Source organism: Rhinoderma darwinii, unplaced genomic scaffold (genome assembly GCF_050947455.1).
Source record: "Rhinoderma darwinii isolate aRhiDar2 unplaced genomic scaffold, aRhiDar2.hap1 Scaffold_94, whole genome shotgun sequence".
Classification (NCBI taxonomy): Eukaryota; Metazoa; Chordata; class Amphibia; order Anura; family Rhinodermatidae; genus Rhinoderma; species Rhinoderma darwinii.
Genome location: NW_027464514.1, coordinates 2,945,108 through 2,961,631, shown reverse-complemented (window position 1 = coordinate 2,961,631; position 16,524 = coordinate 2,945,108).

Genomic DNA, 16,524 nt, shown 5'->3' with positions numbered 1-16,524 from the left:
CCAGGCTCAGGAGTGAAAGCGTACCATGCGAAATCGACGCCTAATTTGGCGATTTATAAAGTATTGTATCAAAATTGCAGAGGCTCAGATGTGAAATAATAAAAAGAAAGACCTGAGAAGTGACCCCATTTGGAAACTGCACCCCTCAAGGCATCTATTAAGGGGTGTAGTGAGCATTTTCACCCACAGGTATTTTCCATAAATGATTGCGCTGCGGATGGTGCAAAGTAAAAATTGATATTTTTTCCTAGAAATGCCATTTCAATGGCAAATATGTCATACCCAGCTTATGCCACTGGAGACACACACCCCAAAAATTGTTAAAAGGGTTCTCCCGGGTATGACGATGCCATATATGTGGAGGGAAACTGCTGTTTGGGCACACTGTAGGGCTCAGATGGGTGGGAGCGTCATTTGGCTTTTGGAGCGTGGAATTTGTTTGGTAATTGTTTGGAGTGTTTCCGTTTATAATGTGGGGCATATGTGTGCTGGGCAGAGTATATCAGGGGCATAGTCAGGGGGTATAATAATAGGGTAAAAAAACAATAAAATAATCCATTTATGTGTGTTACGCTGTGAAGCAATCCTTTCTGCACAGGCCAGTGTCGCACTGATATATGGCGGCCTTTCTTATGCCCCTTTTGGTCCGCATATTTGCAGTTTGGGGAATTTTGCTGTGAAGTGTTGTCCTGGTATAATACGGGCACCCTCGCTTCCAGCAGATATGTTTGGGCCCTCCCCTTCCTGGTTCCCTAATTTTAGATCCTTGATAAATCGCCTCTTGAAACAGAGGAAATGTTCCCCTCGGGCACAACTGCATATTTTTTATTTCCTGACTTATTGGAACCATAACTAATTTTATTTTTTCATAGACGTAGTGGTATGAGGGCTGTTTTTTTGCAGGACGAGCTGTAACGATTATTGGTACCATTTTCGGGTACATGCAACTTTTTGATCACCTTTTATTCTATTTTTTGGAAGGCCAGGTAAACAAAAAAACGCAATTCTGGCACAGCTTTTTTTTTTTTTTCTTATATACAGTGTTCACCATGCGTTATAAATTACCTGTTAACTTTATTATGTGGATCCGTACGATTCCGGCAATACCTAATTTATAGAACTTTTTTATGTTTTACAACTTTTTGCACAATAAAATTGCTTTTGTAAAAAGAATGTATTTTTTCTGTCGCCAGGTTGTGAGAACCATATCTTTCCAATTTTTTTGTCGACGGAGCTGTATGAGGGCTTGTTTTTTGCGAGACAAGCTATAGTTTTTATAGGTACCATTTTTGGATACGTGCGACTGTTTGATCACTTTGTATTCCAATATTTGTAGGGCAAAGTGACCAAAAAACAGAAACTCGGGTATAGTTTTTTACGTTTTTTTTTTACGCTGTTCACCGTGTGCAATAAATAATATAATATTTTGATACCTCAGGTCGTTACGGTCGCGGCAATACCAAATACGTATGGTTTATAATTTTTTTCAATAATAAAGGACTTGATAAGCGAAATAGGGCGATTGTGTTTTATTTTATTACTTGAAACTTTTATTGTTTTCAAACTTCTATTTTTTTCATTTTTTTTTACACTTTTTTATACTATCTTTTACACTTTCTTTCAAGTCCCACTAGGGGACTTGAAGTTCCAACTGTCTGATGTTTTTTTTCTAATACTTTGCACTACCTACGTAGTGCAATGTATTAGATCTGTCAGTTATTCACTGACAGCAAGCCGATTAGGCTTCACCTCCCGGCGGGGCCTAATCTGCTTCCGTAATGACATATCAAGAGGCCATTGTGTCTCCTGTTGCCATAGCAGCAGTCGCCAGTCCTGATTGCCTGTCAGGGCTGGTGATCTGCTAGTAACCACTACGATGCAGTAATCGCTTTCGATTGCTGCATCGAGGGGGTTAATGGCAGGGATCGGAGCTAGCTCCGGTTCCTGACATTACAGGTGGATGCCATCTTTCCGGCGGCTACTGAAGCCGATCAGGCTCCACCGCCGGGCGGATCTTGACCGTCTTCTGTATTAGGCAGACCGGGAGGCCAGTATTAGGCCTCCGGTTGCCATTGCAGCCACCGGAACCCCGGCAATTTCATTGCTGGGGTTCCGATGAGCTGCAAACACCTTAAGTGCAGCACTCACGTTTGAGCGCTGCACTTAAGGGGTTAATGGCGGGGATCAAAGCTAATTTCGCTCCCCGCCATTACAGCCGGATGTCAGCTGTAAGATACAGCTGAGATCCGGGGATGATGGCACCGACTTCTGGGCCGTTGCCAAACATTTGGCGTATGGATACGGCAATTTGCGGGATGTCATAGCTTTCCATGGCGTACCCATACGGCAAATGTCGGGAAGGGGTTAATGTAAGGATGTGTACACTTAATTGTGCTGCAACACTTGTTGTCTCCATTCTATGTCAGTGTGGGAAGTAGATGTCCGGCCTTATGATTTTGTGATATGTGATAGACCCAGAATCCCAATCACCAAACCAAAGAATGCAAAATAAAGACACAAAACATTATAATTGGGTGTTAAATGGTCAAAACTTTTATTATATTATATGACCAAACCCAAAATGGCAAAGCTCCGACTCACGAAGAGTCACCCTCCAGCACGCAGGAAAAGAAAAACCCCCTGTGGGGGAAACCTCTAGGGAAACCATGGCTGGAGGATTGCCCTTCAACTGGGCTTAGAAGGTGCCAAAATAGAATTTGTAACAGAATTTGTACGTTTTCTCAGATTTTCAAGGAAAGACAATACAATGAACGAACAACATAAAACACATAAATCGGCTGATATGGTTGGCTAGGTGGGTGTCTCTCTTCCTGGGCACCCATTAAAATGAATAGGTGATCCACGGATGAGACGGGTCCTCCAGATGCCTCCTTGTAGCATCTGTCTCCGCTCCGGCCAATAGAAGGGGATCTCCTGCTGGAAACCCCTCTCTATTACAGACAACCCGTATGAAGAGGATGGCATCACTGTGATGAAGAAGTGGTCTTGGGTGTAGGGTTTCCCTGCTAGAATCTCCAAATTACATCAGGTCGGCATTGGTGGGGAAGTCAAGCTCAAGGTCCTCAGTCCCATCCAATATAGCGCTGAATGTGGCAGTAAAACCTTCTAATATGGAATCTTCTTTATGTCATAAACATTTGTATTTATGACATCAGCGCATTCATCATCATTACTACAGGAGTTTATTAACACTGCACAACTCATTCATTGTGACGTCACCCATAGTGGTCTGAAGTGTTAACCCTTTAATGACTGGCAGTGTACTTACCACAGAGGCCATAAAGTAGAATAAAACATATCAGCGGCCATAAGGGAAAAGGGATAATGCAGGGAGCATCTCCGCACAAGAACAATCCATGACAAAGGGTTTTCCAGGATAAGATAACTTGTCTGCTTTCTCCAAAAACCAGCACCACACCTGTCCATAGGTTGTGAGTGGTATTACAGCTCATTACCATTCACTTCAATGGAGCTAACCTGCAATACCAGATACAACCTGTGGATAGGTGTGGTGCTGTTTTTGAAAGAAAGCAGCCATATTCTTCTAATCCTGCACAGCCCCTGTTAGAAATATTTTAAAAAAAGGGGGGGAGAAAATAAATTTAAAAAAGGTAAAAAGAGGAACTCTGAGGTAAAATAAATCAAACTAGACTGAAAGGAGTCTGCTGGAGGTGCCAGATGGAAAGACATAATTCTGCCATGGGGACCAGATTAGTTGAAATGTATCTTGAAGGGGGGCTTCAGAAAGTGGGTTTTAACCCCTTCTAGCCCTATGAAGTGCTGTTGCATTGAAAAACTATGCAGTTCATCTTCAAACGCAGCGTCACAAAAACAAATTATTTTGTAAAAAATAAAACTATATAAATTTGGTATTGCCATAATCGTAACGACCCGCAGAATCAAGTTATCATGCAATTCATGCCGCCCGATGAACATTGTAAAATCAAAACAGAAATGGCGGAATTACAGGTTTTTTTAAATACATTATATGGTACATTAGGCCGCAGGGTAAATTCTACATAAACAGCGCCATTCATCTGTTAACTGTTTAAATAATACCAGTTCAAGTGACCTTTATCGAAAAACACCATAAGAAATTTTTTCACAATTAACCTTCTAATTGGGCCTAGCATGTGTGATACTGTCTGCTAAGCCATTGTATCTAAGTAGACCTAAGTAGACAAAAGTCAATGGTCCAGCGCAGTCAAGTTTAAAACAGAACGTAGTTCCAATTTTATGTGGATGGTTAAAACAAGATCATTCCCGAATGCAAGGGTGAAAATGTAGGTAAGGTGCATACGCGTTTCAGACGTATACCACGTTCTTCCTCATGGCTTTAATGCTAACAACTAAATGTCAGAACGAGGTCTATATCCGGTTGCCAACAGGTGAAAATTAGTGATGTCACAGAAAAGTGGTGCTGTCCAGCAGAGTAGTGCTGAACTAGGGAGACGCCTATAAAGCATCAGTATTCTATGAATAAAAGCTATCCAGCACGGTGGAGCTGTCCAGCAGAAGTGGTGCTGAAACAGAGAGCCTGTGATAGAACATCACTGCTCCACTAGTAAGTTATGTAAGTTATGTGCTTATAGCGTTGATTGATGAATATTTATAAATAATAAAATGAGGGATAACAATGATCCAAATCTATCCTAGAGTAGTGGATAGAATATTAATGCTAATTTCTGTTTATTAGGCTGTCGGATATAAACCTCTGAAATACTCACATCGAAAAATTAAAACATGAATAGACGCTAAAAAATACATCATTTAAACAGTTTAAAACAATACATGAACTGGAAAGAAGGGGAATTATGTATTGGTCTTCAAGGATAATTAGTATTGGACAATTTGTTTTCCTTTGTATACTAGACCGTCAAACGGGAAATCTGATGGGGGAAGGACCCGTTAATATGGATAATTAGGTGTCATCTGTAAAAGCCATGAACATTAACAGGTATTATTGATTATTAGGCCATATTAGATTCTACCGATCATTTCATAGATTCTTTTACTATTAGTGGAACATTAATTCTTTTTTTAGGTTCAAACCTTTAGGAAACCTCGTTTTTAGTGTAAATATCCAGTATGCTTCTCGTGATAAGATTTTATGTTTGACGTTCCCCCCTCTGGTTGGAGTTTTGACTTTTTTTATGGCATAACATCTCAGACTTGTAATTGATCTATTATGGAAGGTTATGAAATGTTTTACAACATTGGAGATATTGGTGAGGTTAGGATTTCTTATATAGCCCAAATGTTCTAGTATCCTAGTTTTAAATTTGCGGCTGGTGCAACCCACATACATTAGGTTGCATTCCAAACACTCCACAATGTATATATCACTGCCTCACTGTTGCAATTAATGTAAGTTTGAATTGAAAAATTTGTATTGTTATCTGAATCTCTAAAAGTCTTAGTAGGCTTAGCATATGAACAGATTTTACATGGATGCGAGCCGCATTTAAAGAAACCCGTATATTGAAGCCATGTCAGTTTGGGAATGTTTGAGGAAAATATAGAAAGAGACAACAGGTCACCTAAGGAAGGAGCTTTTCTGGATACAACACGACAACCATCCTTCAAAATATCTGACAGAGCCTCGTCTTCCATTAGAATGGCTAAATTTTTATGGACGATTTTCTTTATTTCATTGAACTGACTACTGTGTTGTAACACCAAAGTAGGTACGTTTAGACCAGTATCTTTATTATTATGTTTTGGCTCTAGAAGTATATATCAGGGTTTTTTTTTTCTACAATGGAGGTTGCTCTTTTGAGGGGCCATTCTGCATACCCTCTTTTGCCTAGTCTCCTACAAATTTGCTGTTGTTCCACCCGGTAATTGGGGTCGTAACTACAATTTATTTTTGCTCTGTACATTTCTCCCACTGGGATTGATGAGATGGTTTGTCTGGGGTGACCGCTTGTCGCATGCAAAATAGTGTTCCCTGAGATAGGCTTACAATATGTTTTAGTATCAATTATTTCCCCTGCATGACCTGTGAGTTCTAGGTCCAGAAACTGGATAGTATCTTTTTGTGAAGAATAGGTAAATTTCAAGTTGAATTGGTTGTCATTAAGATAATTGATGACATTTGGGATATCTGACATATTGCCTTCCCATATAAATAGCAGGTCGTCTATATACCTTGCATACCAGTTAATAGATCTGCCAAAAGGATTATCACTAGAAAAAATGAAAAGTTCCTCCCACCAAGCCATCACAAGATTAGCCAAAGAAGGGGAGAATTTAGCTCCCATTGATACTCCCTGTAGTTGTAGGTAAAACAACCCATCGAACTGGAAGAAATTGTGTGTCATCAGGAAGACAAGGACCTCTAGTGTATATGATTGTAGCTCAAAGCTATAGTTGCTGTGTTTAAAAAGATGATATTCTAGTGCCCTACGGGCTATTTCATGTGAGATACTAGTATAGAGTGAGGTCACATCACAGCTCAGCCATGTAAATTTATTTTCCCATCTTTTTTTGTGAAATGAGCATAAAACATCTCTGGTGTCATGTAAATGGCCTGGGGTTCTTAGTGCAAGGGGTTGTAACAAGGAGTCTAGCCATTCAGAGAGTTTTTCTGTTAGTGATCCTATCCCTGACACTATGGGGCGCATAGGTGGGGAGTTTATGCCTTTATGAGTCTTGGGCAATGCGTGCATGATTGGAATTGAGGGACATTGGACCATAATATATTCTGCTTGCTTACTTGTTAATACACCACTACCTAAACCATTTGTTTGTTGAGCTTTTTTTGGAACATGGATGTTGGATTACATGTTAGTTTTTATATGTGTCTGTATCTGCTAGAAGTTTCAAAATTTGGGTTTTGTACATTTCCCTATCTAGCACAGTAATACTGCCCCCTTTATCCGAAATCTTAATAATAATATCCTTGTTGTTTTTTAACAATTTTTTTGCCATATTCACCTCTTTAGAGATATTAAAGTTCTTATTGCAACACTTCGAATTTTCAGATAGTGGCTGGAGATCCTTTTCAATTGCCCATTGAAATCTGTCCATAGAGTCTGTCCTGGATGCCAGAGGATGGAAGCTTGGATTTTTCGTAACAAAGTCCGCAGAAAAATGAATATTTCTTATAGGAAGTTCTGGGTTCAGACTCTCTAAGCATTGGATTGCCCTATGTTCCTCAAAAGATAGTGATCTATGGTCATGGATGTTTGTATTGGATTCTCTGAGATAAAAATCTTCGGAGTCTGTTGTCATTGAGAGCATATTATAAAAATGCCTCTTTACTGTTAAATTCCTTACAAATCTATTAATGTCCAGTAGTGTGTTGAAAGTATCGAACATGCGATTAGGGGCAAAATTGAGGCCCAACGACAGAACTTTGACTTGTGCTGGAGTCAGTTCGGATGAGTAAAGGTTGATCACATTAATGCTGAGTGTGGATTCCTGCGGTTCCGTAGGCGGCGGTTTTGTTCCTGGTCTGTTTGGGTGATGTTTCCTACCGCCCCTCCTTTCCCGTTTTTTTACTTCCTTGGTTTGCTGACTGGTTGGTATCTTTCGGAGTATAGGTTCCTAGAGTTATCACTATATGAGGCTTCATTTATTCCTTCAATTGAATCAGGTTCCGAGGAGCTGAAACTGACTCTATTTAGACATAGCAGGTCGTTGGAGGAGAGAGACAGGACAGGGGAGGTGAGCCAGTTCCTGGTGGTGTGGGAGGCAGGCAGGCATGCAGGTCCCAGCTGGTGGTGAGGTCATCTTCAGCTAGCTCCAGCTATTTAACCCTGTCGGTACGCTCGTAGCGGGGGATGTGGCGCTTGCCCCTGGCTAGCATGGGTCGGCATGGTGATAATGTATCACCAGCTGACTCATGAGCGCCCACACGAGACAGTCCGTGCGTGCGGGAGACTTGAAATGGAGACCGGGGATAACTATCCCTTGTCTCCATGGTTTCCAAACAAAGCAGGGCCATGCTAATTGTCCTGCTTTGCTTAAAACCGCATTCATGACCAGGGCTGTTGTTGTTACAGCCCTGGCTCATGATACATTATATGTTATATGTTTTATACACACACACATATATATTATATATATGTGTATATATATATATATATATACATATACACTGTATATATACACACATATACATACACACTATATATATATATATATATATATATATATATATATAGGGACACTTCCCTTTACAATCCCCCTGTTGTCGGGGACTCGACAATGCAATTTGGGGAAGTGTTTGTGGGGTTCTATTTACCCCTCAACCTCCCTGGTTACTGGTAATGGTCTGAGATGGAAGGAAGTATACTATTGGAGCTAGATACTCGACATCAGCTATCTCCTCAAGGACACCTTCCCGCCAGTCCTCTGACTCTGGAGTCTAGTGTCCAAAGAAACGAAACCTCAAAGTTCACAGAATGAAGATGAAATTAAATCTCCTAGTCCATAGAACGAAGTTGAGATAAAACTCACAGTCCATAGAACGAAGCCTCGAAGCTCATCAGACGAAGTTGAAATTAAACCTTCATAGTCCATAGTACGAAGAAACCTTTATAGTCCATAGAACGGGGTTGAAATAAACTCACAGTCCATAGAACGAAGCCTCAAAGCTCATCAAACGAACAAAGCTCATATGAAAACCTCAAAGTCCATGAACCGCAGATTTCTTGTTCTTTCTTGCTTGGAGTTTCTTCCTCTTGAGTGGCGTCAGCAGGTCTTTCCAGTGGCCGATCCAATTTTAACATGCCGACCCGTGTAAGGCTACTTGTGCCCTCATATGGTCAGCCTTGGAATGGCTTAGCCCGCCTTTCAACAACCTTTTGTACGTGATCCATTACTTTTCCAACTTTTCCCAGCATCTTGATTGAAGATGAAACAATTCTTGTGGGCCGATATCCAGGTCTTTATCATGGCAGGTTATCATCCCCGAGGAGGAGGTGAGGTCTTGGTACCCAGGATTCTACTGTGGGGTGGAGTACTGCCTTCCATTTCCCCTCTAACATTCAATCCATCATCATATTGACCATACCAGTTCTCAGGTTGAGGTGGCAAATACCTACAAGGGTTTGTGTGTACCTTACCTGTCCCTAAGGGTTCCTACACACTACCCAATCACACAAACAAAGTGAAAAATAACCAAACATACAAAAATATTCCCCCCCAAACCATAGGTATATGTACATATAGAGATTCATGCTCAAACAAAATCTCTCACTACCCGCCCATAAACACGAGAAAGGTCCACATGTAAATCGGGTGACTACAGGCTGTAAATATATGCCCGCCTACACGTACATACTCACTCACTGTGGGACGGGCACGTCCTCACTGAGTATGCCTATGTTGCGGACACATATCAACACCTGGAATGTCTATATGTCTGAACCTAAAAAAAGAATTAATGTTCCACTATTAGCAAAATAATTTATGAAATGATTGGCAGAATTTAATATGGCCTAATAATTAATAATACTTGTTAATGTTCATAGTTTTTACAGATGACACCTAATTATCCATATCAAAGGGTCCTTCCCCCACCAGATTTCCCGTTAACCAATTGACGGTCTAGTATACAAAGGAAAACAAATTTTCCAATACTAATTATCCTTGAAGACCACTATATAATTCCCCTTTTTTCCAGTTCATGTATTGTCTTAAACTGTTTAATATCATGTATTTTTTAGCATCTAATTATGTTTTAATTTTTCGATGTGAGTATTTCAGAGGTTCATATCCGACAGCCTAATAAATAGAAATAAGCATTAATATTCTATCCACTACTCTAGGATAGTTTTGGATCATTATTATACCTCATCTTATTATTTATTACTAGCCATCAACCAATGCTATAAGCACATAACGTACTAGTGGAGCAGTGATGTTCTATCACCGGCTCTCTGTTTCAGCACCACTTCTGCTGGACAGCTCCACCGTGCTGGATAGCTTTTATTCAGAGAATGCTGATGCTTTATAGGCGTCTCCCTAGTTCAGCACTACTATGCTGGACAGCACCACTTTTCTGTGACATCACTAATTTTCACCTGTTGGCAACCAGATATAGACCTCGTTCTGATATTTAGTTGTTAGCATTAAAGCCATGAGGAAGGACGTGGTATACGTCTGAAACGCGTATGCACCTTACCTACATTTTCACCCTTGCATTCGGGAATGATCTTGTTTTAACCATCCAAATAAAATTGGAACTACGTTCTGTTTTAAACTTGACTGCGCTGGACCATCGACTTTTGTCCCCTTTTTTCCAGACCCATATATACCCAGTACAGATATTGTTGTAGATTTCACGTGCAGCCCTATGTAACACCTCTGATAACACAGTGATAGCTCTCTGAGTACAGATAATGCAGTAGATGTTACCTGTAGTCCTATGTAACACCACAGATAACACAGTAATAACGGAGTACAGATAATGTAGTAGTGTTACCTGCAGTCCTATGTAACACCACAGATAACACAGTGATAACTCTCTGAGTACAGATAATGTAGTAGTGTTACCTGCAGTCCTATGTAACACCACAGATAACACAGTGATAACTCTCTGAGTACAGATAATATAGTAGATGTAAGAGACAAACACATGCAGAGACACAGAGACAGACACGCACACATACACACACACACACACACACACACTGTAACATATACACATACAAACACAGAAACACATACTGTATACACACTACACACACATATACACACAGACACTCACCATGTATCCTTGCTGACAGGCTCAAAAGTTTCTTTCAGGACAGGAGCTTCCTCCTCTGCTTCTCGGCGGTTATTTACTCCGTGTGTGTAACAGCAGAGCACAGAGTAGAGGCAGAGCCCAGTGGCACCCCCTACATGGGAGGGTGCAGCAAGGGAGTGGACCAGTCTAGTCCCCTGACCTGAGTCATCTGACCTCACGTCACTGACGTGAGGTCAAGTGACAGGTAGGGTGATTGGACTGGTCCACTCCCTGGCCGTCACAGACCTCAGTCAGAACGACGCTGCGTGATTTCCTGGCTCTTCCTGAAGCTGCTGCAGGTGTCCGACATACAAGGCGCCTATCAGCAGCGATCAGCTGCTCTGCGGCGCCCCCCCTTCCCTACAACTTAGTTGCGCCCGGGGCAAATGCCTCACCTGCCCCCCCTAGCTACGCCCCTGCACATAGGATACCTGCTGCACACACCACTCACACATAGGAAACATGCTGTACATGCCACTCAAAAATAGGACACATGCTGTACACGCCACTCACACATAGGATGCATGCTGTACACGCCACTCACACATAGGATACATGCTGTACATGCCACTCACACATAGGATACATGCTGCACACACCACTCACACATAGGATACATGCTGCACACGCCACTCACACATAGGATACATGCTGTACACGCCACTCACACATAGGACACATGCTGTACACACCACTCACACATATGATACATGCTGTACAGGCCACTCACACATAGGATAAATGCTGTACACGCTACTCACACATAGTACACATGCTGTACACGCCACTCACACGACACGCCACTCACACATAGGATAAATACTGTACACACCACTTACATATAGGACACATGCTGTACACGCCACTCACACAGGATAAATGCTGCACACGCCACTCACACATAGGATACATGCTGTACACACCACTCACACATAGGATACATGCTGCACACGCCACTCACACATAGGACACAAGCTGTACATGCCACTCACACATAGGATAAATGCTGTACACGCCACTCACACATAGTACACATGCTGTACACGCCACTCACACCACACGCCACTCACACATAGGATAAATGCTGTACACACCACTTACATATAGGACACATGCTGTACATGCCACTCACACAGGATACATGCTGCACACGTCACTCACACATAGGATACATGCTGCACACGCCACTCACACATAGGACACACGCTGTACACACCACTCACACATAGGATACATGCTGTACACACCACTCACACATAGGATACATGCTGTACACACCACTCACACATAGGATACATGCTGTACACACCACTCACACATAGGATACATGCTGTACACACCACTCACACATAGGATACATGATGTACACGCCACTCACACATAGTACACATGCTGTATACGCCACTCACACATAGGATACATGCTGTACACGTCACTCACACATAAGATACCTGCTGCACACGCCACTCACACAAAGGACACATGCTGTACATGCCATTCACACATAGGATACATGCTGTACACGTCACTCACACATAAGATACCTGCTGCACATGCCACTCACACATAGGATACACGCTGTACACGCCACTCACACATTGGATATATGCTGTACACGCTACTCACACAAAGGACACATGCTGTACATGCCACTCACACATAGGATACATGCTGTACACGCAACTCACACATAGGATACGTGCTGTACACGCCACTCACACATAGGATACATGCTGTACAGGCCACTCACACATAGGCTACATGCTGCACACGCCACTCACACATAGGATAAATGCTGCAAACGCCACTCACACATAGGATACACGCAGCACACGCCACTCACACATAGGATACATGCTGCATGCGCCACTCACACATAGAATACATGCTGTACACGCCACTCACACATAGGATACATGCTGTGCACACCACTCACACATAGGATACATGCTGTACATGCCACTCACACATACGATACATGCTGCACACGCCACTCACACATAGGATACATGCTGCACATGCCACTCACACAAAGGATACATGCTGCACGCGCCACTCACACATAGGATACATGCTGCACACGCCACTCACACATAGGATACATGCTGTACATGCCACTCACACATAGGATACATGCAGCACGCACCACTCATACATTGGATACATGCTGCACACGCCACTCACACATAGTATACATGCTGCACACGCCACTCACACATAGGATACATGCTGTACACACCACTCACACATAGGATACATGCTGTACATGCCACTCACACATAGGATACATGCTGTACACGCCACTCACACATAGGATACATGCTGTACACGTCACTCACACTTAAGATACCTGCTGCACACGCCACTCACACAAAGGACACATGCTGTACATGCCACTCACACATAGGATACATGCTGTACACGTCACTCACACATAAGATACCTGCTGCACACGCCACTCACACATAGGATACACCCTGTACACGCCACTCACACATTGGATATATGCTGTACACGCTACTCACACAAAGGACACATGCTGTACATGCCACTCACACATAGGATACATGCTGTACACGCAACTCACACATAGGATACGTGCTGTACACGCCACTCACACATATGATACATGCTGTACATGCCACTCACACATAGGATACATGCAGCACGCACCACTCATACATAGGATACATGCTGCACACGCCACTCACACATAGTATACATGCTGCACACGCCACTCACACATAGGATACATGCTGTACACACCACTCACACATAGGATACATGCTGTACATGCCACTCACACATAGGATACATGCTGTACACGCAACTCACACATAGTACACATGCTGTACACGCCACTCACACCACACGCCACTCACACATAGGATAAATGCTGTACACACCACTTACATATAGGACACATGCTGCACACGCCACTCACACATAGGATACATGCTGCACATGCCACTCACACAAAGGATACATGCTGCACGCGCCACTCACACATAGGATACATGCTGTACACGCCACTCACACAGGATACATGCTGCACACGTCACTCACACATAGGATACATGCTGCACACGCCACTCACACATAGGACACACGCTGTACACACCACTCACACATAGGATACATGCTGTACACACCACTCACACATAGGATACATGCTGTACACACCACTCACACATAGGATACATGCTGTACACACCACTCACACATAGGATACATGCTGTACACACCACTCACACATAGGATACATGATGTACACGCCACTCACACATAGTACACATGCTGTATACGCCACTCACACATAGGATACATGCTGTACACGTCACTCACACATAAGATACCTGCTGCACACGCCACTCACACAAAGGACACATGCTGTACATGCCACTCACACATAGGATACATGCTGTACACGTCACTCACACATAAGATACCTGCTGCACATGCCACTCACACATAGGATACACGCTGTACACGCCACTCACACATTGGATATATGCTGTACACGCTACTCACACAAAGGACACATGCTGTACATGCCACTCACACATAGGATACATGCTGTACACGCAACTCACACATAGGATACGTGCTGTACACGCCACTCACACATAGTATACATGCTGTACAGGCCACTCACACATAGGCTACATGCTGCACACGCCACTCACACATAGGATAAATGCTGCAAACGCCACTCACACATAGGATACACGCAGCACACGCCACTCACACATAGGATACATGCTGCATGCACCACTCACACATAGAATACATGCTGTACACGCCACTCACACATAGGATACATGCTGTGCACACCACTCACACATAGGATACATGCTGCACACGCCACTCACACATAGGATACATGCTGCACATGCCACTCACACATAGGATACATGCTGCACGCGCCACTCACACAAAGGATACATGCTGTACACGCCACTCACACATAGGATACATGCTGTACACGTCACTCACACATAAGATACCTGCTGCACACGCCACTCACACAAAGGACACATGCTGTACATGCCACTCACACATAGGATACATGCTGTACACGTCACTCACACATAAGATACCTGCTGCACACGCCACTCACACATAGGATACACGCTGTACACGCCACTCACACATTGGATATATGCTGTACACGCTACTCACACAAAGGACACATGCTGTACATGCCACTCACACATAGGATACATGCTGTACACGCAACTCACACATAGGATACGTGCTGTACACGCCACTCACACATAGGATACATGCTGTACAGGCCACTCACACATAGGCTACATGCTGCACACGCCACTCACACATAGGATAAATGCTGCAAACGCCACTCACACATAGGATACACGCAGCACACGCCACTCACACATAGGATACATGCTGCATGCGCCACTCACACATAGAATACATGCTGTACACGCCACTCACACATAGGATACATGCTGTGCACACCACTCACACATAGGATACATGCTGTACATGCCACTCACACATACGATACATGCTGCACACGCCACTCACACATAGGATACATGCTGCACATGCCACTCACACATAGGATACATGCTGCACGCGCCACTCACACATAGGATACATGCTGTACACGCCACTCACACATAGGATACATGCTGTGCACACCACTCACACATAGGATACATGCTGTACAGGCCACTCACACATAGGATACATGCTGTGCACACCACTCACACATAGGATACATGCTGTACACGCCACTCACACATAGGATACATGCTGCACACGCCACTCACACATAGGATACATGCTGCACACGCCACTCACACATAGGATACATGCTGTACATGCCACTCACACATAGGATACATGCTGTACATGCCACTCACACATAGGATACATGCTGCATGCGCCACTCACACATAGTATACATGCTGCACACGCCACTCACACATAGGATACATGCTGTACACACCACTCACACATAGGATACATGCTGTACATGCCACTCACACATAGGATACATGCTGTACACGCCACTCACACATAGGATACATGCTGTACACATCACTCACACATAAGATACCTGCTGCACGCGCCACTCACACATAGGATACATGCTGTACACGTCACTCACACATAGGATACATGCTGTGCACACCACTCACACATAGGATACATGCTGTACAGGCCACTCACACATAGGATACATGCTGTGCACACCACTCACACATAGGATACATGCTGTACACGCCACTCACACATAGGATACATGCTGCACACGCCACTCACACATAGGATACATGCTGCACACGCCACTCACACATAGGATACATGCTGTACATGCCACTCACACATAGAATACACGCTGTACACGCCACTCACACATTGGATATATGCTGTACACGCTACTCACACAAAGGACACATGCTGTACATGCCACTCACACATAGGATACATGCTGTACACGCAACTCACACATAGGATACGTGCTGTACACGCCACTCACACATAGGATACATGCTGTACAGGCCACTCACACATAGGCTACATGCTGCACACGCCACTCACACATAGGATAAATGCTGCAAACGCCACTCACACATAGGATACACGCAGCACACGCCACTCACACATAGGATACATGCTGCATGCGCCACTCACACATAGAATACATGCTGTACACACCACTCACACATAGGATACATGCTGTGCACACCACTCACACATAGGATACATGCTGCACACGCCACTCACAC